Below are 23,139 nucleotides of genomic sequence, written 5' to 3' on the forward strand. Positions count from 1 at the left end.
GGAGTGACCTGGGACAGTGGAAAGTGTCCCTGCCCATGGCAGGGGGTGGAACCATTCAAATTCCCTTCAAACCCTGTGACTCTGTGATCACAGAGAGGTTCCTCTCCCAGAAACCAGCGTGTCCTGAAAGAAGCCAGGATTTGCAGCTGTGCCCCTCAGCAATCTGTGCTTCAGCAAGTGCCAGAGCCCCTGGAGCAGGGGCACAGCCCCAAGCCCAGATCACTGGGACCCACCTGGGCTCTGCCAGTGCAGCTCTCCCTGCTGCCAGCCCAACACTCCCTCTTGATTTTGATGAGATCAAGACTTAATTAAATAAAACTTAGTTTAATAGAGCTGAGGCATATTGACTGACTCATGTCAATGGTTCTGATGCCAGCTGCCAGTCACAGGCATAATTAGAAAATCCTGATGATGGGAATGTTTTGGGGGAAGGTCCCATCATTCTGGCAGCTATAAACATTCCCATCCCTGAGCTACAAGCTTCAGCACTATTGGGAAAAGGAGAGAAGGAACACATCTGTGAAGTCCTTCACCCCAGGATATTTGCTGGAGAAGGGGCACAAATGCAGTGGCAGGAATAGGACATTTTCAGTTTAAATTCTCATTTAAGTGCCTAATTTTTTTCCCATTCTGAAAAAAACCCCCCTTGTAATAATAAGAAATAAAGAAATAATAAGAAATGGTAATGTGAAGAAATTTCTTGAAAGAATTTATAGGAAATATAAAAAATTCCAATAATAGGAAAGTAATAAAAATAAGAAACTGTTATAATTAGAAACTAATAACTGTAATAATAAGGAACTAATAATTATTTCTTAATAAAGAAATAAACCAGCCTGGTCTGAATACCTCCCTGCAGCCATCCAGGCTGGGCAAGCAGACAAGGACCAGGAGTACAGGAGACAAGAGGAGACAAGAGGCTGCCCTGGCCACAGGGATGGGCTGGGAGCTGGGATTGTCCTGGAAAGAGGAAAGCCAAGGGGGTCCCTATTGCTGTCTGAGACCACCCTGCAGGAGGTGGGACAGGAGCTGGGGCCAGCTGTCCTGCTGGTCCCTGGAGGTGACATTCAGCTTCCTGCTGAAGCCTGGGGGTGCACAGGCAGAGGATGAGCAGTGCTGGACCAAGCTGGGGCAAGCAAAATGCAAATTAGGTGTTGAGAAGAAAAACATCCATGATGGTGGTAAAATACCAGATGCAGAGAGGCTGAGGGATGTCTGAGGGATGTCTGTGGGATGTCTGTGGGATGTCTGTGGGATGTCTGTGGGATGTCTGTCCTTATGGATGTTCTGCACAAGGCTGGGTGAAAGGCTGGACCTGCTGGAGGGGACTGGTCAAGGTCCTTCCCACCCATATCCACCTTCAATTCCATTGAACAATTTCTCCCAACTCACTGCCACGTGCTTTCCCTTCTCCCTGTCAGTTCAGGCTGAGGGATCCCCCTCTATCCTGCTCTGAGACCTCACCTGCAGACCTGCTTCCATCTCTGGAGTCTCCAGCCCAGGAAGGATGTGAAGCTACTGGAGAAGTGCAGAGGAGCCCATGGAGATGCTCTGAGGGCTGGAGCCCCTCTGCTCTGGAGCCAGGCTGGCAGAGCTGGGGGTGCTCAGCCTGGAGAAGAGCTCAGAGCTCCTTCCAGTGCCTAAAGGGCTCAGGAGAGCTGGAGAGGGGCTGGGGACAAGGGATGGAGTGCCAGAACAAGGGGAATGGCTTCCTACTGCCAGAGGCAGGGCTGGATAGGATGTGAAGAAGAGATTTCTCCCTGGGAGGGTTGGGAGGCCCTGGCACAGGGTGCCCAGAGCAGCTGTGGCTGCCCCTGGATCCCTGGCAGTGCCCAAGGCCAGGCTGGACAGGGCTTGACCAACCTGGGACAGCAGGGGGATGAGATGAGATATGAGATATGAGATGGTCTTCAAGGTCCATTATGGGTCTGTGACACGCTGCTGTGAAGCTGCCACTGAGGACACACAGGACAAGTGCTGAGCACAGGCCTGTGCTGGGAGCCAGCAAGGGCCACAAGACCACACTGGTGGAGGGAGGGGACAGGGAACAGGGCTGGATGCCTTCCCTCAAAACATTTCCAACTGAGCAGCGTGAAGAACACTCCTTCTGGCTTGATTTGAGTCACAGGCCGTGTGAGGATTACTTGGCGGCCTGGCAGGCACAGGCTGCCCAGACAATTATTTTCACATGCACAGTGTCTGTTTAAGTGACTCACTCAGATTATTTAACCATTCACAGCCAGGGGAAGCTGAAGTACCACAACAGTGCCGTGCCAGGGCCAGCATCCCTTCATGCCAGAGGGGCACTGAGGGGCACATGGGATGTTTCAGAGCACGAGCCAAGCTCCCCACATCCCACAGCTCCCCCAGGATGTCTGCTCCATTCCCACTGGCACTGAGCACAGAGAGAACAGAGACATCCATGCCCATGGCCATGTGTCCCCAGTCTCTGCTGGGAAGGAGTCTTTGGTCCAAGGTCAAGTCTTACAGCCCTGAGGAGCCCCAGGGCCTGCTGTGACCTGCTGGGAGGGAGCCCAGGCAGTGCAGGGACCAGGCAGGGGTGCAGGCAGGGGCACAAACTCTTCCTCCTCCCTCTGCCAACAGCTCATGAGGCCCCTGACAGAGAGCAGACACTCAGCCCAGGCTGGTGACACTGCAGGCAGGCAGGAACAGGAAGGCAAAAGCAGATAAAAGTAGGCAGGAATAGGCAGGAGCAGGCAGGAGCAGGCAGGAATAGGCAGGAGCAGGCAGGAATAGGCAGGAGCAGGCAGGAGAAGGCAAGAGCAGGCAGGAATAGGCAGGAGCAGGCAGGAATAGGCAGGAGCAGGCAGGAATAGGCAGGAATAGGCAGGAGCAGGCACAAGTAGGCAGGAGCAGAGAGGAATAGGCAGGAGCAGGCAGGAATAGGCAGGAACAGAGAAGAATAGGCAGGAGCAGGCAGGAATAGGCAGGAGCAGAAAGGACCACGAGCAAGCAGGCAGGAGCAGGCAGAAGCAAAAGGGAGGAACAGCACACAGGAAGGAGCAGGCAGGAACAGGTAAAAGAGCAGGCAGGAGAGCAGGCAGGTGCTGACAGGCACAGACCTCCACCCTCCACAGGTACTGTCACTCTGTCCCTCTGGACATCATGGTGACAGTGACTTTGCTTACAAGGTGCTCAGCCTTTGACTCTTCACTGGGACTAAGAAAGTTCACCTCAGCAACGTTCAAGTCTTTACTGACAATAACCAACATCACCAAGAAAAGTGCAATTCCAAGCTAATTCCCAGCTGAGTTACCTGGCAAAGCTGGAAGGATCTTTTTGGCAAAGATTTAGCTCTTTCAATAAAAAATGAAAGAAGATCCTGGGAACAGTTCCTTGAAGAAAATTTAAAAAAAAAAAACCTTTCTTGTTTATCTAGGAACTTCAATTTATGGAATGTTGGGTATTTTTTAAAGGTGAATGCAAACAAAGCACAGACCTGAAAGCCCCACAAGGATCTGATCTCTGGGAGCAAATAATACAGAATCCTTCCTAGGAACTCCAGGGATTTGGCAGAAGCATCTTCCGAAGTGTTTCATGGTCTTAAAGCAACACAAATGAAATCTGTTTTAAAAGGTACCAGAGATGAGATTGGCTAGAAAGGTCCTGCACCTCAGTCAGGGCAATCCCCAGGGCCAGCACAGACTGGGGCATGGATGGATGGATGGATGGATGGATGGATGGATGGATGGATGGATGGATGGATGGATGGATGGATGGATGGATGGATGATGGATGGATGGATGGATGGATGGATGGATGGATGGATGGATGGATGGATGATGGATGGATGGATGGATGGATGGATGGATGGATGGATGGATGGATGGATGGATGGATGGATGGATGGATGGATGGATGGATGGATGGATGGATGGATGGATGGATGGATGGATGATGGATGGATGGATGGATGGATGGATGGAGGGATGGATGGATGGATGGATGGATGGATGGATGGATGGATGGATGGATGATGGATGGATGGATGGATGGATGGATGGATGGATGATGATGGATGGATGGATGGATGGATGGATGGATGGATGGATGATGGATGGATGGATGGATGGATGGATGGATGGATGGATGGATGATGGATGGATGGATGGATGGATGGATGATGGATGGATGGATGGATGGATGGATGGATGGATGGATGGATGGATGGATGGATGGAGAACACCCTGCAGGGAAGGACTGGAGGATTCTGGGGAGTGACAAATGGGACCTGACCTAGCCATGGGCACTGGCAGCACAGGAAGCCAAATGTCTCCTGGGCTCACCCTCAGCAGTGAGGGCAGCAGGGGAGGGAGGGGATGTTCCCTCCCTGCTCTGAGACACCCTGGAGCTGCCCCCAGCTCTGAGGACACAGCACAGGACAGTGGTGGTGAACTGAGGTGGATCAGGTTGGACATGGGGGAAAAATGTCAGTCCAAGAGGGGCTGGCACAGGTTGCCCAGAGCAGCTGAGGTTTCCCCATCCCTGGAAGTGTTTAAGGCCACATTGGACCGGGCTTGGAGCAACCTGGTCCAGTGGAAGGTGTCCCTGCCCACGGCAGTGGGTTGCACTGGATGATTTTTGAAGGTCACTTCCTACCCAAACCACCCTGTGAGTCCATGATCCTGTGATTAAAGCTTTGGGACAAAGCAGAATTAAATTGCTCCAGACATCTCTGTTTATGAGACCAGTTCAAACCCTACAGAATTGCAATTGCTTGTCTGTGATCCCAAATTCAGCCTAGCTTGTGCTCCTCAGACCTGGAAGAAAGAATTGTTTGGATGAAATATGAAATATCTTTGTCACAGCCTGGGAGAAGGACCCTTTGAGGGCAGGTCTCAGTAGCAGGGACACTCAATGCTCTGGATGGTCCTGTCTTGTTCCTTGATGTCAAGTGCTCACAGAATAAATTGAAAGCATTTCATCCTCCCTGCACACCTCAGTGTTTTTTACCACTTCTCTGTACCTCCTGCTCCTGGAGTTTCACTTGCCATGGATTTACATTTGCCTGTGCTCTCCCATGTGAGGTGGGGAGGAGAATGTTTTCCCACCCTCTCCCAGTGTCACAGAAACTGGAGCTGGGAGTCACAGGGAGCCAGAAAACCCATCAGCAGTGGCCTGAAGGACAAGCTGAAGTTTTTTTGAGGTGTTTAAAGAGCAGAACCTCTCAGCCATTTTGGTGCATTAGTAGAGGAAAATGGGAGAATAATGCAGAAAGGACACAAACGTATGGGAAACACTTCCCTTTTTTTGGGAAAGACATGATGGATCTTTTGCTGATTAAATTCCAGCATTCCAGCAGTAAATCAGTTTGTTGCTAAACAGTTGATACCAAAAATAGACACTGCTGGATTCAGTCTGCCTGAAGGTATTGATTGGGAAGTTTTCCAGGAGCTGAGTAAGATGGTGCCTTTGCCATTAGTGTTGATTTCCAATAATTTCTGGCATACCAAGTGGGCACTGGAAGTTTGGGAGATAGAAGAGCATTGATTCTAAAGAGAGAGGGAATGAGCTGGGTGATTATTGACTGATTAAACTGACCTTGCTTGTGAGTAAAATATTGGAGTATTCAAAGTGGGATTCGATCATTTGAACTAAAGAAGGTAAGACAATGAGTGCAGGCAGTGTTGCAAAAATAGAGCTGAGGAGCTTCGGTTGGTACCTGTGCCCTCAGTGCCTGTGGGAGGGCTGGGGCAGATTTGGTCCATGCGACCTCCAGCAGTGCATCTCAAGTGCCCTGTGTCCATCCTGGAGCTGCCAGGGGTTTGTGTGTGGCTCCAAGCAGAGTGGGAGCAGGCAGTGGAGGGATTGGTGTCTGTAGTGCTGCCCTGGAGCTAACAGGATGAATGGAAGGCCTTGGAGGAGAGCCATAGGGAAGGCAGAAGAAGGCCATGGACAGGGAAGGAGTGTTTGCTCATCAGCCAGCTCTTTGCTCCAGGAGAGCAACTTTGGGGATGATGCTGCAGGGCTGAGAAGCTCTGACAGATGGGCACGTTTGCAGCAGGTGGGAGCAGCCATCCACAGCCCTTTTCTTGCATGAGTTTTGCTGTTTTATCTGGGTGCCCCTCCTGAGGGTGGGATGCAGGGGTTGAGCAGTTCTCTCCTGTCCCCCTCTGCCTGCTCCCTGTTCTGTCATACCTGCTGCAAATGGTTGTGTTGGTCAGAGTTGAAAAATTTCTAGAAAATCAGGAAAGGGCTGAGTCAGCATCTGATGCCTTTGTTCTTGTTTTCCACAGCTTGAATCAATAAGTTGCAATGTGAAACTCTGAGCTCTGTTTCCAAGAATAAATGTCAGCCTTTGGGAACTGAAGGACTGCACAGAGGTCACTGATGTCCCAGATTTCTTTTGGCAAATGAGACTTCAGCTAGAAAGTCCTTCTCCACAGAGCTGCTCTCCATCCATCATCCATCCATCATCCATCCATCCATCCATCCATCCATCCATCCATCCATCCATCCATCCATCCATCCAACAATCCATCCATCCATCCATCCATCCATCCATCCATCCATCCATCCATCCATCCATCCATCATCCAACAATCCATCCATCCATCCATCCATCCATCCATCCATCCATCCATCATCCAACAATCCATCCATCCATCCATCCATCCATCATCCATCCATCCATCCATCCATCCATCCATCCATCCATCCATCCATCCATCCATCCATCCATCCATCCATCATCCATCCATCCATCCATCCATCCATCCATCCATCCATCCATCCATCCATCCATCCATCCATCCATCCATGCCCCAGTCTGTGCTGGCCCTGGGGATTGCCCCAGCCCTGGTGCAGGACCCTGGTTTTGGCCTAGCTCCCCTCCATGAGGCTCTCCTGCTTTTGGCAGCTTTATTCCTGTACTTCAGTATCCTGAGGCCCTTCACCCATCCCTCCCCAGCTCCTAGGACACCCCACAGCTCTTCCCAAAATCAGACTCAGCCCAAATGCTGGATTAAATTGTTCCAGATGAGAGAGTCTGTGCCCAGGAGATGGGGCAGGAGGAGGGAGGGCCTGATGGAGGGACTCAGGAGGGAGGAAAGTCCTTCCCCCCTGCACAAGGTGACACTCAGTGAGCCCACTTGGACAGACAGACACAGGGCTTTGTGCAGGAAGGAAGCCAGCTGAGGAACTGCAGAAAGGTTATTTTTAGAGTTGCATATTTCCATGATAAAGAGCAAGTATTACCTCTGGCTGAAAACTTTTTATAGCACTGGCAGAAAAAAACTGACCAGAAGTAGTCCTACCTCCCAGAGCTTCAGCTGGGAGTGCCCTTGAAATGCTGCAGTTGGTACCCAAAGCAGTGAGTGTGAAATAAAGACTCAAAATGCACCCACAAAATAAATAATATAAAAACAACTAAAAAAAACCCAAAACAAAAAAGAGAATCAGTTATGCTTTTAAACACTGAGTAAAGTGCAGAGAACTGTTATTTCATTGAAATTGTCAGGTCTCAGTAAGGACAACACAAGGCAGGTCACAGTAGCCAGGAAGGGCTTTAAGGACATCCTGCAGCCACTGTCACCTGCTGTCACTGTCAGCTGCAGCCATCATCCCTGCACAGTGCTTGTCTGGCAGCTTCTTCAGATCCACTAACTCAAGGAAATGGGACAGCCCAAAATTCCAAGCTGGAAGGAAGGTATAACCCACAGGTTCCCTTGTAAATTTGAGAGATCCAATGGCTCATTCTCAGGGAAAGGTCAAAAAGGGGGAAAAAATCCACCCCACAGCACTGGGGACTTGTTCAAGGATCTTTTCATATAGCCATGGACTTGCAGGGTGGCTTGGGCTGGAAGGGACCTCAAAGCTCATCTCACTGCAATCCCCTGCCATGGCAGGGACACCTTCCTCTGCCCCAGGTTGCTCCAGCCCCATCCAACCTGGCCTGGAGCATTTCCAAGGATGGGGCAGCCACAGCTGCTCTGGGCACCCTGTGCCAGGGCCTCACCACCCTCATGGCACAACATTCCCTCCTTAGGTCCAGCCCAACATTTTTTGCAGGTGACATCAGCAGCAAGGCAGGGTTTGGTCCATCCATCCCCACCTGCACACACAGCTCCAGGCACAGGAGTGAGCCAGCTCTGAGCCTGCAGGTGAGTTACCTGTGCTGGGCCCTCCTCCATGATCCCCATGCAAGGCTGACTCAATGCCTCCATCTTTCACTTGTTAATTCATCAAAATCAGAAACAGCTTGTTCCTGATGCAGCTCTGGAGAGGGGAACACAGCTGCCACTGCCTGGGGACCTCCCTCCCCCAGCAGGATGAACAACTGGCAGCCTCTGACCAGTCCCCCTGGCACACAGCTCTGCCCAGAGCCTCCCCATCCATCCACCCTGCACCCTCCAGGTGCTGCTTGGGGGCTGTGTGCCATGGGAGTCACATGCCATGTGTGCCATGGGAGCTGTGTGCCATGGGAGTCACATGCCACGTATGCCATGGGAGCTGTGTGCCATGGGAGTCACATGCCATGTGTGCCACGGGAGCTGTGTGCCATGTGTGCATGTGTGCCACGGGAGCTGTGTGCCATGGAAGTCACATGCCACGTATGCCATGGGAGCTGTGTGCCATGGGAGCTGTGTGCCATGTGTGCATGTGTGCCAAGGGAGCTGTGTGCCATGGGAGTCACATGCCATGTGTGCCACGTGGGCTTGTGTGCTGCCGGAGCTGTGTGCCATGGGAGCTGTGTGCCAAGGGGGCTGTGTGCCATGGGAGCTGTGTGCCATGGGAGCTGTGTGCCAAGGGGGCTGTGTGCCAAGGGAGCTGTGTGCCATGGGAGTCACATGCCACGTGGGCTTGTGTGCTGCAGGAGCTGTGTGCCATGGGAGCTGTGTGGGAACTGTGTGCTGTGGGAGGTCTGTGCCAGAGGAGCTGTGTGCCACAGAGGCTGTGTGCCATGGGAGATGTGAGCCATGGGAGCAGTGTGCCACAGGGGCTGTGTGCCATGAGAGCTGTGTGCCATGGGAGATGCGTGACATTGGAGCCATATGCACTGGGAGCTGTGTGCCATGGGAGATGTGTGCCATGTGAGCCCTGTGCCATGGGAGCCGTGTGCCATGAAATGTGTGTGCCATGTGAGCTCTGTGCCATGTGAGCCCTGTGCCAGGGCTCTCAGTGCTCTGGAGGCGTGTGGGAGCTGTGAGCCATGTGAGCTGCCCCCTGCAGCCATGACAGTGCCCAGCAGTGCCAGCAAAGCCCGGCAGTGCCCAGCAGTGCCTGTCAGTACCCAGCAATGCCAGCAGAGCCCGGCAGTGCCCAGCTCAGCCTGTCAGTACCCAGCAGTGCCTGTCAGTGCCTGTCAGTACCCAGCAGTGCCAGCAGAGCCCGGCAGTGCCCAGCTCAGCCTGTCAGTACCCAGCAGTGCCTGTCAGTGCCCGGCAGTGCCCAGCAGTGCCCGGCAGTGCTGACGTGCTCCCCAGCACGCTCCCTCTCCTCCTCTCCCCCCCAGTCTGGCGGCAGGGCAGCGTCACTGCTGTGTCATCGTCACTGCTGTGTCATCATCAGGGCCTCCTCCCCAGCTCAGCAATCCACTGCAGGGAGATCTCAGCAATCCACTGCAGGGAGATCTCAGGAATTCACTGCAGGGAAATCTCAGGAATTCACTGCAGGGAGATCTCAGGAATTCACTGCAGGGAGATCTCAGGAATTCACTGCAGGGAGATCTCAGGAATTCACTGCAGGGAGATCTCAGGAATTCACTGCAGGGAAATCTCAGGAATTCACTGCAGGGAGATCTCAGGAATTCACTGCAGGGAGATCTCAGGAATTCACTGCAGGGAGATCTCAGGAATTCACTGCAGGGAGATCTCAGGAATTCACTGCAGGGAGATCTCCATCCAGCGGAGGAGGGGACAGGGAATCCCAAAAGCAAGCACACCACCCAACCTTGCTTTCTTCCCTCTTCCCCACCCCAGTTTTCCCCCAGTGTCCTTGCTCCTTGCAGGGCAGGTGACCTCTGACAGGGGGAGGGAGGAAACCCAAGCACGTCTTTAACAGAATGCTGAAATCACACCACTGGAATGAACAGAAAATAACAGAGATCTTACAAATTGCTGCAGAACAATGCAAGGATCTGCTTGGGCTGGATGGGAGGGGGGGAACAGGATGGGTGCAGGGCTGGCTCTGTACAGAACTGCAAAGGACTCACTCACCCTGCCCAACTCTGGCACAGGCAGTATTTCTGTGGGCTGTCTCCCACTCTATCCCAGCCCCATACCCCTGCAGCCTCCCCCAAACCTTCCTCCCCCCTCTCATGTTGGATCCTCTTGCTGTCTGTCTCCTTTAATTATGGCTCCATCTTCACACTCTGCAATTCACTCTCCTCTGCCAATTCATTCTCCAGATTCCTTCCTTTGCAGGATTTGCCTTCCCTTTCCCTCCAATCCTGGGTTCAGTTTTAGGCACCTCACAACCAGAAAGACATTAAAGAGCTGCGGAAGGGTCTGGAGCACCAGGAGAGGTTGAGGGAGCTGGAGGGGGCTCAGCCTGGAGAAAAGGAGGCTCAGGAGGGACCTTCCTGCTTCCTCCAACTCCCTGACAGGAGGGTGGAGCCAGGTGAGGGTCAGGCTCAGTCCCCAGGGAACAAGGGGCAGGACAAGAGGAAATGGCATTAAGTTGTGCCAGGAGAGATTTAGGTTGGATTTTGGGGAGTATTTGCTCCTAAAAGGCCTGTGAAGCCCTGGCACAGCAGCCCAGGACAGTGATGGAGCCCCTGTCCCTGGGTGGGTTTAACACCCTCACAGCACAGGGCACTGTCCCACTGCACACACAGCAGCAGCTTGGCAGCACTGTGGCCCAGCTCTGCCTGCTCCATCCTGACATTTCAGCAGCTCTGTGGGAGCTATTTTGGTCTCTGCCAAGGGCAGAGCTCTGACACAGGCAGCAGAGGAAGGGGGAGGCACTGGGCATGCAGGAGGAGAAGGCTCCCAGACAGATCAGCACCAGCACCCATGCTGTGGAGCCCAGTGCCCTACACTGCCCACACAGCTGCTGAGTGCAGGCTGGGCTTGCTTCCAGCCTGCCCCAGCCTGGGCAGCTGGGAAACTCCACAGAGCTGTCCTGGAGGGGGACACGGAACCACCCCACACAGGGAAAGCTGCCCTGCCAAGCCCCTTCCACCAGACACAGCAGGATCTGCACATCCCAGCTGGGACAGGCAGAGGGGAGCCCGTGCCAGAGCAGGAGCAGCTCAGCAGAGCACCAGGAGCCTGCACAGCACTTCAGAGAATCCCAGGATCACAGATGGGGCTGGGTTGGGAGGGACCTTCAAAGGTGATCCAGTCCAACCCCCTGCCAAAGGCAAGGACACCTTCTGCCTTCCCAGGGTGCCCCATCCAACCTGGCCCTGGGCACTGCCAGGGATCCAGGGGCAGCCACAGCTCCTCTGGGCAGCCTCTGCAGGGCTTCACCTCCCTCACAGGCAAGAATTTCTTCTTAATATCTAATCTAATCTAATCTAATCTAATCTAATCTAATCTAATCTAATCTAATCTAATCTCCCTTCTTTTAGATTAAAACTGTTCTCCCTTGTTCTGTTACTATTTGCACATAAAAAGTCATTCTCTCCCTCTTTTCTTAAAGCCCCCTTTAGGCTGGTTTAGAGAACCCCTCTAGGGTATCCCCAGAGCTTTCTCACCTCCAGGCTGAACCCTCCAGCTCTCCCAGCCTGTCTCCACAGCAGAGGGGCTCCAGTCCTTTGACTGCTCCACATTTCCCTGGGGAGGACCAGGTCAGAGAGCACATCTCACCCCCAGGAACATCTCACCCCCAGGAGCTGAGCCCAGAGCAGCTCAGGGCAGAGGTGCAGCCACATGGGGCTGTCCTCCTCAGCCCTGCTGGGTGCAATTTGCCTGTATGCAAATCAGGAAGGGATTTTCAGTTTACATTCATCCTGCAGTGTTAATGAGGAGCCCCAGGCACACAGAAAGAAGGAAAGGTCTCCAAGTCCCAGGTCCCACCAAGCCACAATTGCTGCACAAAACTCCAGGTGGGGCTTGAGACCAACCTGGGCACTTCAGAACCTGGTGCCTTCAGGGACCCCAAGCTGGTCTCCTCCTGTGTTTGAAACTGGAAATAGGACTACCAGTGCTGGGGGATCAGGGGATTATGGTCCTCCTGCTAGGGATGGAGCAAGGCAGCAGCAGCTCTCCCCACAGCTGAGGTGCCAGAGCAGCTGACTGCAAGAAGACCCCAGCAGGGGCTCAGAAAAGCCTGTTTACATCACAAGAATTTGGATTTTTCACATGACAAATGACTTCAATCATATAAATATGCTTTTTTCCCCCCATTTTTCTGCTGCTCACAGCTGATGGGACATCATCCCCAGCTGCTCCATCCATATCAATGACCACCTTCCCACCAGTGGGGGGTTCAGGGGCTGGTCCCAAGGGGAAGCCCTTCATCAGCAAAGGTAATGACTTCAGGCTGCTGGACAAAGCAGCTCAGAGCTTCTCTAGTGAGAGAGCAGAAGGGCCTTGGGGCTGTGTCCAGCACCCTGCTCAGACCTGGAAATGGAGCTGCAATGGCAAACACTGACAAGCCCTTTGATCAGCACTTTTTTCATGTGAAACTGAACAGCAGGGCAAACAAAAAAAAACCCAGACGAAGGGTGGAAATGTCACTTCATTTTCTTTTCAATTAAGAGCAAATGTTACACATCCTTCCCCAGCTAAATCTTGAGAGCAGCTCCATTTGCTGTGGCTCCACCACTGCAGAAGAGGAACAGCAGGAACTAAGCAGGATCTTCTTAAAATTCAGAAGAAAATAAGGTGGGTGATGTTCTGCCTACATTCTCCAACTTGCTTTCCCACCAGGCTGCTTTCCTGTAGCACCAGAAGCTATTAAAAGCCCTTGCAGTAGTCTCAAGAGCACAGAATTATCTTCCAGATTCCTTTTGGTCATGGTGAGATATATAATCCACACATGGTGCCATTACCCACTCTAAGCACTGTCTCTGCAAGAACCCAGATGGATGCCAAGAATAAGGCACTTCTTATAGCTGAGGCATTTTTAAGAGATGTTAACATGCCTTGCATAAACGTGTCCTACTTTCTGACTCGGGCTGAACACACATGAGTCACTCAGCTGCATCCTCCTGAAAGCCCACACCTGCACAGAAAGATCCCACCTCCTCTCTCACACACCCAACCTGATCAGGAAGTGGTGACAAAGACAGGGACATGCTGCTTCTATCATCATTATTCAAAACTTTTAAGCCCTCAATGGAAAAAAAATGTGACTCCCCATCATCACCCAGTGCAGTGTGGAGTCACCATCCACCTGCAGCACAGGAGATGCTTCTACAGGTGACTCTGAGCTCAGGACAGAGCTGGTCCCAAAACCAAGGCATCAGCATGAAGTCTGAATTGCCTTTCATCCCAAAACAGTGGGTGGGGTGACAAGAAGGGGCACAGAGATTGGTGTGTGGGGGTACAGGGGGGACAATGTTCTCTGCCACACAAGGAGGAGGCTCTGCTGCCCTCGGAGAGCAGAGCTAGCACCTGACTGGCCCTGCTGCTCCTCCCTTGGAAACAGGAGCCTTTCAAGCCTTGACATTGCCACCTGCCCTCAAAGCCTTCTCACCAGGCTGGAAAGGACAAGAGAGGAAAGGGCTGGCAGAGGTCACTCCAGCCGTGGTTCTTCACCAGGGCTTTGGCTGGCAGAGAACTTTGGAACTTCAGCCTTGTTTCTTCAACAAAAGGCTTCAAAGAGAACACCTGTCAGTCTGAGAGCAGCAGCTCCCTGCAGCTGAGAAGGGCAGGCAGCAGCAGACTGTTCAACAAGCCAAAGGGAGCACAGAAAAACCCTTTCCAGCCAGTCTGCCCTGCTCTGCTTTCTGGCCAGAAACTTTTTAGGAGAAACCCGTGGGTTTCCATCCCCTGACTAACTGAAGTAACCACAGACACAAACTGCACTCTCTTCTCATCTCTGCTTTCTTGCTCCAGATAAATCCTAATGCACCTATTCTGCCTCAACTGCCCTCAGAGCTCCAGAGACTGCTCAGGGTCAGCTCCTTCTTGAACCCAGGGGCTCTCTACCTGAGGGTAAAGTCCTCCCTCTCCTGAACCTTTCTATGACCAATCTTTTAAGGCAATCCTTAATTTAAGAGACTAAAGACCAGTAATTGTTGGTACTGGAAACCCTTTGATACAACCTGTAATATCCAACTGATTATTGCAAGTTTTAAAATATTGATGCAACTCCAAAACTTCCCACATTGCAATAAAAAGTCACCCAGTGTTCAAACCATTGCCCTCAGGCAGGGAATGAGGGATGGTTTCATGTCATGGCACTAGAGAAAGGCTGGAACTGACACAGGTTCACTCTGGTATGTGGGAATGTCAGGATTTGGTTATTTTCCATCATAACTTTCCCCTGGAGCTCTTCCCTTCATGGCTACAGTTTGAAGGGCAGAGGAAAATGTTTCAAATCTGGAACCGAGTCAGATGGGGCTTGGAGCAGCCTGGGATAGGGGAAGGTGTCTCTGCCCAAGGCAGGGGGTGGAACAAGATGAGCTTTTCAGGTCCCTTCCAACCCAACCCAGTCTGTGATATTATGACTCTGTGACACCCAGCACTTTTGACCACACCTGAGAGGAAAAGGCTTCCACCAGGTTCAGACTGGGACCATGGAGGTGACAGCTACAGGAAACCAAAAACAGCAGCCCTTGGGTTATGGGAAATGGCACAAACATCCTTGTGTGCACAGACACACAGACACAGACAGACACACAGACACACTCACTCAGGGGCTGACCTGGAGATGGTGTCCATCAAAACAGACCAAAACAGCACCAAGGGCATCTCACAGATCAGCACAATCATGGACCTGGAGTGGTCTGGATTGGAAGTGACCAAAAAAGCTCCTCTTGTTCCACCCCTGCCATGGACAGGGACACCTTCCACTATCCCAGGCTGCTCCAAGCCCTGCCCAGCCTGGCCTTGGGCACTGCCAGGGATGGGGCAGCCCCAGCTGTGCCAGGGCCTGCCCACCCTCACAGAGAAGAATTTCTCTCCAGTATCTGAAGTGCAGCTACCTGAGGGCTCCTTCCAGCCCTGAGCAGCCTGGCATTCACCAGAACAATGATGGATCACCCTCCTCATAAAAGTGCCCAGGGAAGTGGTTCATGGGAGGCTGCTAATGAAGAATATCTGCACAAGATGGTCTTCAGCTGCACACACATCAGCATTTACAGAGCAGAAGCCAAGTCCTGACCTGCTGGATTCTATACCACTTGATGATTAATTATTTACCTCACAGCTAATTAATCATCCATTAACTCTTGGTGAGCTCTTCTACCAGTAGGGCACATTCATGGAGTGACTCAATAAATGCTTCCACCATTCAGAGCTTCAAAAGAGGAAAAATCTTCTGTGAGAGAGCCCCAGACATCTGAGAGGCCACGTCCCAGCTGCCTTTCACTTTCTTTACTGGACAATTCTTTGGCCTTGCTCTGATCCTGTTATCCATGAAGCTCAGTGCTTCTCCAGACAGCCTTTTTTTTTTTTTAGTTGCATCCAAAGCAACTCTTTTATTTGCATTTTTGCTAATAAACTGATAACTTGATTAGGAAAACACAGTTCTGCTCCACCTCTGTGGGGCCTGGAAACTCATTAACAGTGCTGAGAGATAAGATGCTTAAACCTATTAAGCAGGCTCTGCTGGCATTAAAAACAATTTCAACATTTGTTGCCTGCTCTCAAAAAACATTTCTCTGTGACAGACCTCAGGGACTGAGCAGGATCAGCAGAAAGGGCTCTGGGGACACAGGAGGAGACATGTCACCACAAGGGAAGTGACAGGGCCATTATCAAGCCACACTCTCCTTCGAGAGTGTCTGGCCCTAGTGCTGCCCAGCCAGAGCCTTGGTAGCCATCGTGCCCAAAACATCAATAATTCATCCCATTTCCCCAGCCATAGAATCAACAATCAATTAGGCTGGAAAAGCCCTCTGAGATGATGAAGTCCAACCATTCTCCAGCACTGCAAGGCCACTACTACCAACCTATGTCCCCATGTGCCACATCCACACATCTGGTAAATCCACCCAGGAATGGGGACTCCAGCACTGCCCTGCACAGCCTGTGCCAAGGCTGGACAACCCTTTCCATGATGAAATTTTCTTCAATAGCCAATCTAAATATCCCCTAGTGCAACCTGAGGCTGTTTCCTCTTGTCCTGTCCCTTGTTCCCTGGGAGCAAAGCCCACAGAATCCCAGAATGATGAGGTTGGAAGAGACCTCCAAGATCATCCAGTCCAACCTGTGCCCTAACACCTCAGCCAGACCACAGCACCAAGGGCCATGTCCAGGCTTTTTTGAAACACATCCAGAGATGGTGATTCCACCACCTCCCTGGGAAGAGCATTCCAGTATTTTATTATTCTTTCAGTGAACAATTTCTTCCTGATACCCAACCTATCCCTTTACTAATACCCAACCTATCCCTTTTCCTAATATCCAACCTGTACCTTCCCTGATGTAGCCTGAGGCTGTGTCATCCCACAGCCCAACTCCCACCTGGCTGCCCCCTCCTGTCAGGGAGCTCTGGGGAGTGAGGAGGTCCCTGCTAAGCCATGGCCTGTCCCTGTCCCTAACACAGTGCAGACTGAAGTGACAGATTAATTTCTCTGTCCCTATCAGCCAGCATCTGTAAACATCTCCTGTTCAGGCTGCTGAGTGTGGAGTATCAACCCAAAGCCCATCTCTCATGTCTCAGTCACAAGCCAGGATTTATGGTAACACCTCCCCAGCCCATGTGTCCTCGTGTCACCGTCTCCAGAGGAGAATGGTCCAGGCACAGCACATCACCAGCAACTGGAGGGGAACTGGAGCGTGTTAACAACATGACAGGTCCCTGAAAGGGCAGCCCAGCACTCCACTGATGCAGGAACTGCATCCACGAGCCAGCTACCTTAGGGAGAAGGTCTCAGGTGTGAGAAAAATCATTCAGCATCAGCACACCCCACGAACCCAGCCCCATGCCCAGGCCAGGATATCTCTTCTGGGGCAGCCTCAGCAGGCTGAGTGCCCCAGTGAAGCAGTGGGGTATCCAGGGTGTGGGCAGCCCTGGGGTGCAGGCTCACAGCTCCATCCCACCCTGTGCTCATGGAGCTGTGGAACATCTGCAATGCACAGTGAGCACCCAGAGATCACAGGCAGGGGGTCTCAGCACTGGTAATTCAGCAGCAAACTGCCAGGGAAGAAGCCAAGTGACACATCAGGGAGAGTTTCTTCTCCTACTGAATGATCTCCAGCTCAGAAGCAGCAGTGTCCCATTGGAATGGCAGCACTTTTCCATGATATTTCACTTTTCAGCTGCTCCCCACATCTATTATTTACACCTGCCTGCTAAATTCACTTGGAAATACCTCAGGGCCCTTTCCCACAGCTCTGCTCTAGTTGAAGGATCAAGATCCAAGACCCACAGCATCACCACCCTAGGAGGGGGGCTGCCAGTTGGTGCTGTGGCAAGGCAGCCCAGTGATGGTGGCCACACAAACTGTGGGTCCCTTCCCTCCAGCCAGCACCCACCCAGCAGAGCAGGGATGCAGGAGCCACAGCCCAGCCATGCAGACAGCAGTTCTCTCCTGGGACTGGCTATCTGACAGGTCAAATCCTCCCCTGGAGAACGGGGAAGCCCTCTGCTCCTGATGGGAACAGCTCCTCACTGCCTGCTGGAAGCTTGGCCGTGCCCTTGGAGGTTCAGCCAGCACAGAAATGAGACAGGCACTGGTGGATGCAGGACAGCTCCAGCGTGGCTGAATCACTGCTGCTCTGAGCTGTGCAGGCACTGGGGAGGAGCTCCTGCAGGGGGAAAGCTGGGGGCACTTGAGGAGGCTGGAATTGCCAAGAGAGGGACGATGGAGGGACAGGGAATCAGGGGGATGGTCGTGTCCAAACTGCTGCAGGGAATGGCTCAGTGTGCAAGAGGAAACTGGGGACAAGAGGGGCCCCAAGGGTCTGTACTAGGACCAGGATTAGTTCATACTAGAGCCAGAACTAGCTCAAACCTCCATCAGGACACAGGCTGTGGATCAAGCAAACCCCCAGCAAGTTTGTGAATGGTGCTGAGCTGAGTGGTGCTGAGGGAAGGATCCAGAGGGACCTGGACAGGCTGGAGCAGTGGGTCCATGGGAACCCTGTGAGGGTCAACCAGGCCTGGATAAGGACAATCCCTGGTGCCAGCAAAGACCAGGGGATGGATAGAGAGGAAGGGATGGAGGGATGGAGGGATGGATGGAGAGCAGCTCTGTGGAGAAGGACTTTCTAGCTGAAGTCCCATTTGCCAAAAGAAATCTGGGACATCAGTGACCTCTGTGCAGTCCTTCAGTTCCCAAAGGCTGACATTTATTCTTGGAAACAGAGCTCAGAGTTTCACATTGCAACTTATTGATTCAAGCTGTGGAAAACAAGAACAAAGGCATCAGATGCTGACTCAACCCTTTCCTGATTTTCTAGAATTTTTTTCAACTCTGGCCAATAAAACACTTTGCAGCAGGTATGAAAGAACAGGCAAGGATGCAGAAGGATGGATGGAGGAATGGAGGGCATCCTGTAGCTAAAAGAGGAGAAATTTAGATTACATATTAGGAAGAAATTCTTCACAGTGAGGGTGCTGAGGCCCTGGCACAGAGTGCCCAGAGCAGCTGTGGCTGCTCCTGGATCCCTGGAAGTGCCCAAGGCCAGGCTGGATGGGGCTTGGAGCAGCCTGGGACAGTGGGAGGTGTCCCTGCCCATGGCAGGGGGTGGAACAAGGTTAGCCCCTAAGTCCCCTCCAACCCAAACCATTCTGCAAATCCATGATTTCATGAACTTCCAAACCCAGTACTATGGGAGCTGCTGGCACTTGCAGCAGGGGAGCTACAGGGGTGTTCTCTGTCAGAAGACCCTCACCAGGAGCTGCCCATTTGCAGGGCACAGCCAGTGCCAAAGGGCTGCAGGACAGTCTGCACAAGCTGAGAAAAACTACCAACAATGTCCAACAGCAGCTGTGAGCAAGAAATGGGAACATGGGAGAGAAAAAGCCCTGCAGACCCTGAGGCCAGTGCAGGAGAGGCTGGAGGTGCTCCAGGCACCAGAGCAGAGCTTTTCCCTGCAGCCTGTGATGAAAACCATGGTGAGGCAGGATGTCCCCCTGCAGGCACAGAGGATGCCACACTAGAGCATGTGAATGTGACCACGAGGAAGCTGTGCCTTCACAGAGAGCCTGAGCTGCAGCAGGCTCTCTCTTTTTTGTAGACTGAAGCTCTAAGTGTGGCCCTAGCCCCCAGAACCATTGCCCACTCACGCCATCCCCAGCCCCTGCCATTCAAGACCCTCAAAGTACCCACACAAGCTGTAACCCACCCCAAACTCTCTGAGCAAACAGCCCCAGCCTCACCAGGACCTGAGATAGGCTAGGGAGTGCTCACACTGATGGTGGGGAAGAAGCCAGGAGACAGACACTGGTCTGGGCTGTGGAACATGCATGAAACCAGCCCCTAAGTCCTCCAACTCCCTCAGTCCCCTTGCCAACAGCTCAAGCTGGGCAGAGGGGATGGAGACAAGCCAGGAAACAGCAAAGGAGCCTTACAAGAGAAAACAAAAATAAATCCCAAGTCCTGACTGAGCTTTTGGGCAGCTCATGATATCAAACACTGCCCAGCTCAGGAAACTGAGCAGAAACTTCTGCCCAGGGAGGTGGTGGATTCCCCATCCCTGGGGGTGTTTAACAAAGCCTGGATGTGGCACTGGGTGCCAGGGTGGAGTTGAGGTATTGGGGCTGGGTTGGACTCTGTGATCTTGAAGATCTCTTCCAACCCAGTGATTCTGTGATTCTGTGAAACAGGAGATCCAAGTGGTACTCAAGAATGTCCCACAGATGTCCAGGCCATGTGTGTGTGTGTGTGTGGGTGGGTGGCCAGGTTGGTGAACACCAGCGTGCCAGCTCTGCCAGTGGGATTCCAAGCCCTTGGATGGCAGGCAGGCAGCTCTAGGCAGGCAGCAAGGATCAGCCTGCAGGGGCTGGGCTGGCTGCAAGGATCAGCCTGCAGGGGCTGGGCTGGCTGCAGGGATCAGCCTGCAGGGGCTGGGCTGGCTGCAGGGATCAGCCTGCAGGGGCTGGGCTGGCTGCAGGGATCAGCCTGCAGGGGCTGGGCTGGCAGCTGCCCGAGCAGCACCCGCTCCGGATCAGCAGCTCCCAGGCACTTCAAGGAGGCAGAGCCCTTCCAACCAGCTCTCTGCAGGGTTTCCAGGAACAGCAAATGGGCAGCAGTGCCCCCACGGTGATTAATCATCTTCCTGGGATGCAGGGAATCATTATTCCCAGCCCTGAGTGCAGCTGGTGCTGCACCCACGCCACGGCAGCCTCGCAGCTGGTGGCACCCTTACATCAACCACGGGGGCAGGAGGGGCCAGTGGGCAGAGACCCTGAGAGAGTGGGCTGGAGCCTCATGAAGAACGTGGGTGGTGCTGTGAGGCTGCAACATACAGGGATTTTGGGGGGGAGTTCAAGGGGAAATGGGAGATATTTGCTGTCTGAATGTTTTCTCCTAACACAAGGATTGAGAACGACAGCAACACACTTGGTTACTGCAGGGATTCTGGCAGCACTGTGTGAACTGCCTCTAAAAAGGAACAGGATTATCATGGAAGCATTTAGGTTGGAGCAATCCTCCAAGACCATGGAGTTCACCCAGCAGTGCCACCACTAACCACATCCCCAAGAGCCACATCTGTTAAATCCCTCCAGGGATGGTGACTCCACCATTGCCCTTCACAGCCTATTCCACTGCCTGACCACAATTTCTGGGAATAAATTTTCTTCCATCTTGCTACATCCTTTCAGGGAGTTTAGAGAGCAAGAAGGTCCTTCCTGAGTCTCTTTTTCTCCAGGCTCAGTGCTGTTTTTAGCACAGGGTAGAACACTGGATGCAGAACCACACGCAGCACAACAGCCATGCCAGGGGCCAGCACCACCTGACTGGACATCCTACTGCAGGTGCCTTTCTTTTGTCACTATTCAGCAGGAAAAAGGCCCCAGGTATCTCAGGAACACTCCAGAAGCACTGTTGGCTTGGCCTGAGCTCAAAGCAGCTGTAGCCCCACTCCTGACTGGACCAGTCAGCTCACAGAGTGGTGGGGAGGGCAGGGGACAGCAGGGCAGATGTGCACAGTGCCAGGCTTGCCCTGGGCTGAGGCAGAACAGCTCATTCCTCCAGTTCTGCCAATTCCCAGCCTGACCCCTCAGACCCTGGTCACTCTGAGCTGGTTCTGTGAGGAGTCTGCTCTGCACTGATCAGTCAGGGATGGGACAGGCACCCACTGCCACCCTGGTGTCAGACCCACTCTCCAGCTGGGATCACCTGGTTGCTGCCCAGGACTGTCAGGGCTCCAGGAGTCTCTTGGAGCTGGTGACATCACCATCCAACCTGTTCTCCCAGCAGCCTGTCCAGTGTCCCACTGGGTATCCTGGCTGTCCACCCCTCAATTCCTCTTCCAGTTTCTCCTCATCAGTTGATGTTGGCAAGCCATGGGCAGCCAAAGTGACCACAGCACCTGCAGCTTCCACAGCAGAGGACCCCACCACCAGTCCAGAGAACCCTCATTTCCAGACACAACACAGCTCAAGGGGTCAGAGGAGCCATTTCTGGCAGGCTCCAGCCCTGTCCAACATGAGGTGCCCCACGCTGCAGCCATGGACTGCCCTCCTTGGCATGTGGCCACCCCCCTCACCAGCCCAGGCAAAGCTGGCCCTGCACCCACCCAGCAATGTCCCCCCTCCACCAGACCCAATCCACATCTGTGGATGCCCCCTGTGAGAGCTCCCAGGCTCCTTCAGCACCCAGATTTCCTGCTCTGGCTACCACTTCCTCAGACTGCTTGCCTGAACTCTCCATTTTTGATTGATTTCTTCTCCCTCTCCTCCCACCTGAAGCACAGCCACACACACCTCCCTGCCCCACGTGAGTACTGTCACCCAGGGGGACAGACAGACACTGCCTTTCCAAATCCAAATGGATTTTCATCAATAATTCCTCCTCAAGCTATTCCCAGCACTTTCCCACTCACTCTCCCCGACTCTTTCCCCTCTCAATAATTTAGTTGTAGCTTTGTAGAGTCAGTTCTTGCAATGGGCCCATAGCAGGAGCTCCTGGTGCACCCACAGTGGGATCTCCATGGGTGATGCTGAGGTCCCAGAGATCCCAGGACTTCTGGCCACCCTCCTCCTCCTCCTCCTGCCTGTGCTGCTGCCCAGCTCCACTGAGCAGACCCTGCTGCTCCTGCTCTCAGCATGCCTAGAAAGCAGCAGTTTCCCACACATCAGAATAATCTCAGGAAAGAGTAAAAGGATTTAGGGCTTGCTCAGCTCAGCCCTCCTAAACCCATTTCTGCAGAGAAGGGATTATCCCCTGTGCCAGCACCAAGACAACCATTCAGCAGCAGAAGGCAGAGCTCCAGCAGCAAAAGGAACTCTGCTGGGGCTGGAGGGGGTTTGCTCAGAGCACCCTCCCCACCTCGGGGTCCCTGCCCCTCTCTGCCTGCACAGGCAGCCCCCCAGGAAGCCACACAGCTGGGTGACATGGCCCACCCAGGGGTGTCAGTGCTGTGCCAGCCGTGGTGACACAGCTGCACAGGGCAGGGCTGGCCTCCTCACCTCGTGGCTGCTGGGCTGCCACTGCTGATCCTGCTGTTCCCTTCTCCCAGCACTTTCCAGAGCAGCCCCAATATTTCTGTCCTTCAGACCCTCTGGTCTTCACACCCCCCTGAACAGCTCCCCCCACCCTGACAGTGCCAAACCTGAGCCAAAAGTATGAGGAATGCCAGGCATGTCCATGCCAGGAGGAGGACTGAAGGGATGGAGAGGGGATGGGGGATCCTGGATGCTGGAAGAAGATGAAACTCAACCACAGACCAGTGTCTGTGACACCCAAAGCTGTGCCACTGATGCCACCAGTGCCACCCAGCATCCCACCTGCTGGGGACAACGCCACAGCCCAGCTCACTGCCCACAGGGCAGGGCTCCTGGCTGCTACACAGGGGTCTCTGGCTCTTCTTCTCCCCTTGGTACACAGCGCCCAGCTGGGAACCACTCCAAATCCAGCAGGAAGAGTCAAGGAGAGCCTGAGGACAC

The 23,139-nt window shown here is 53.1% G+C and overlaps 1 protein-coding gene across 3 annotated transcripts in view; it reads right to left on the reverse strand.

Moving 5' to 3' along the window:
• The window catches only part of STX1A (syntaxin 1A), a 70,280-nt gene that overhangs the window by 20,484 nt on the left and 26,657 nt on the right, over positions 1 to 23,139 (reverse strand). The window lies entirely within an intron of this gene.

The sequence above is a fragment of the Serinus canaria genome, chromosome 19 (assembly GCF_022539315.1).
Source record: "Serinus canaria isolate serCan28SL12 chromosome 19, serCan2020, whole genome shotgun sequence".
Classification (NCBI taxonomy): Eukaryota; Metazoa; Chordata; class Aves; order Passeriformes; family Fringillidae; genus Serinus; species Serinus canaria.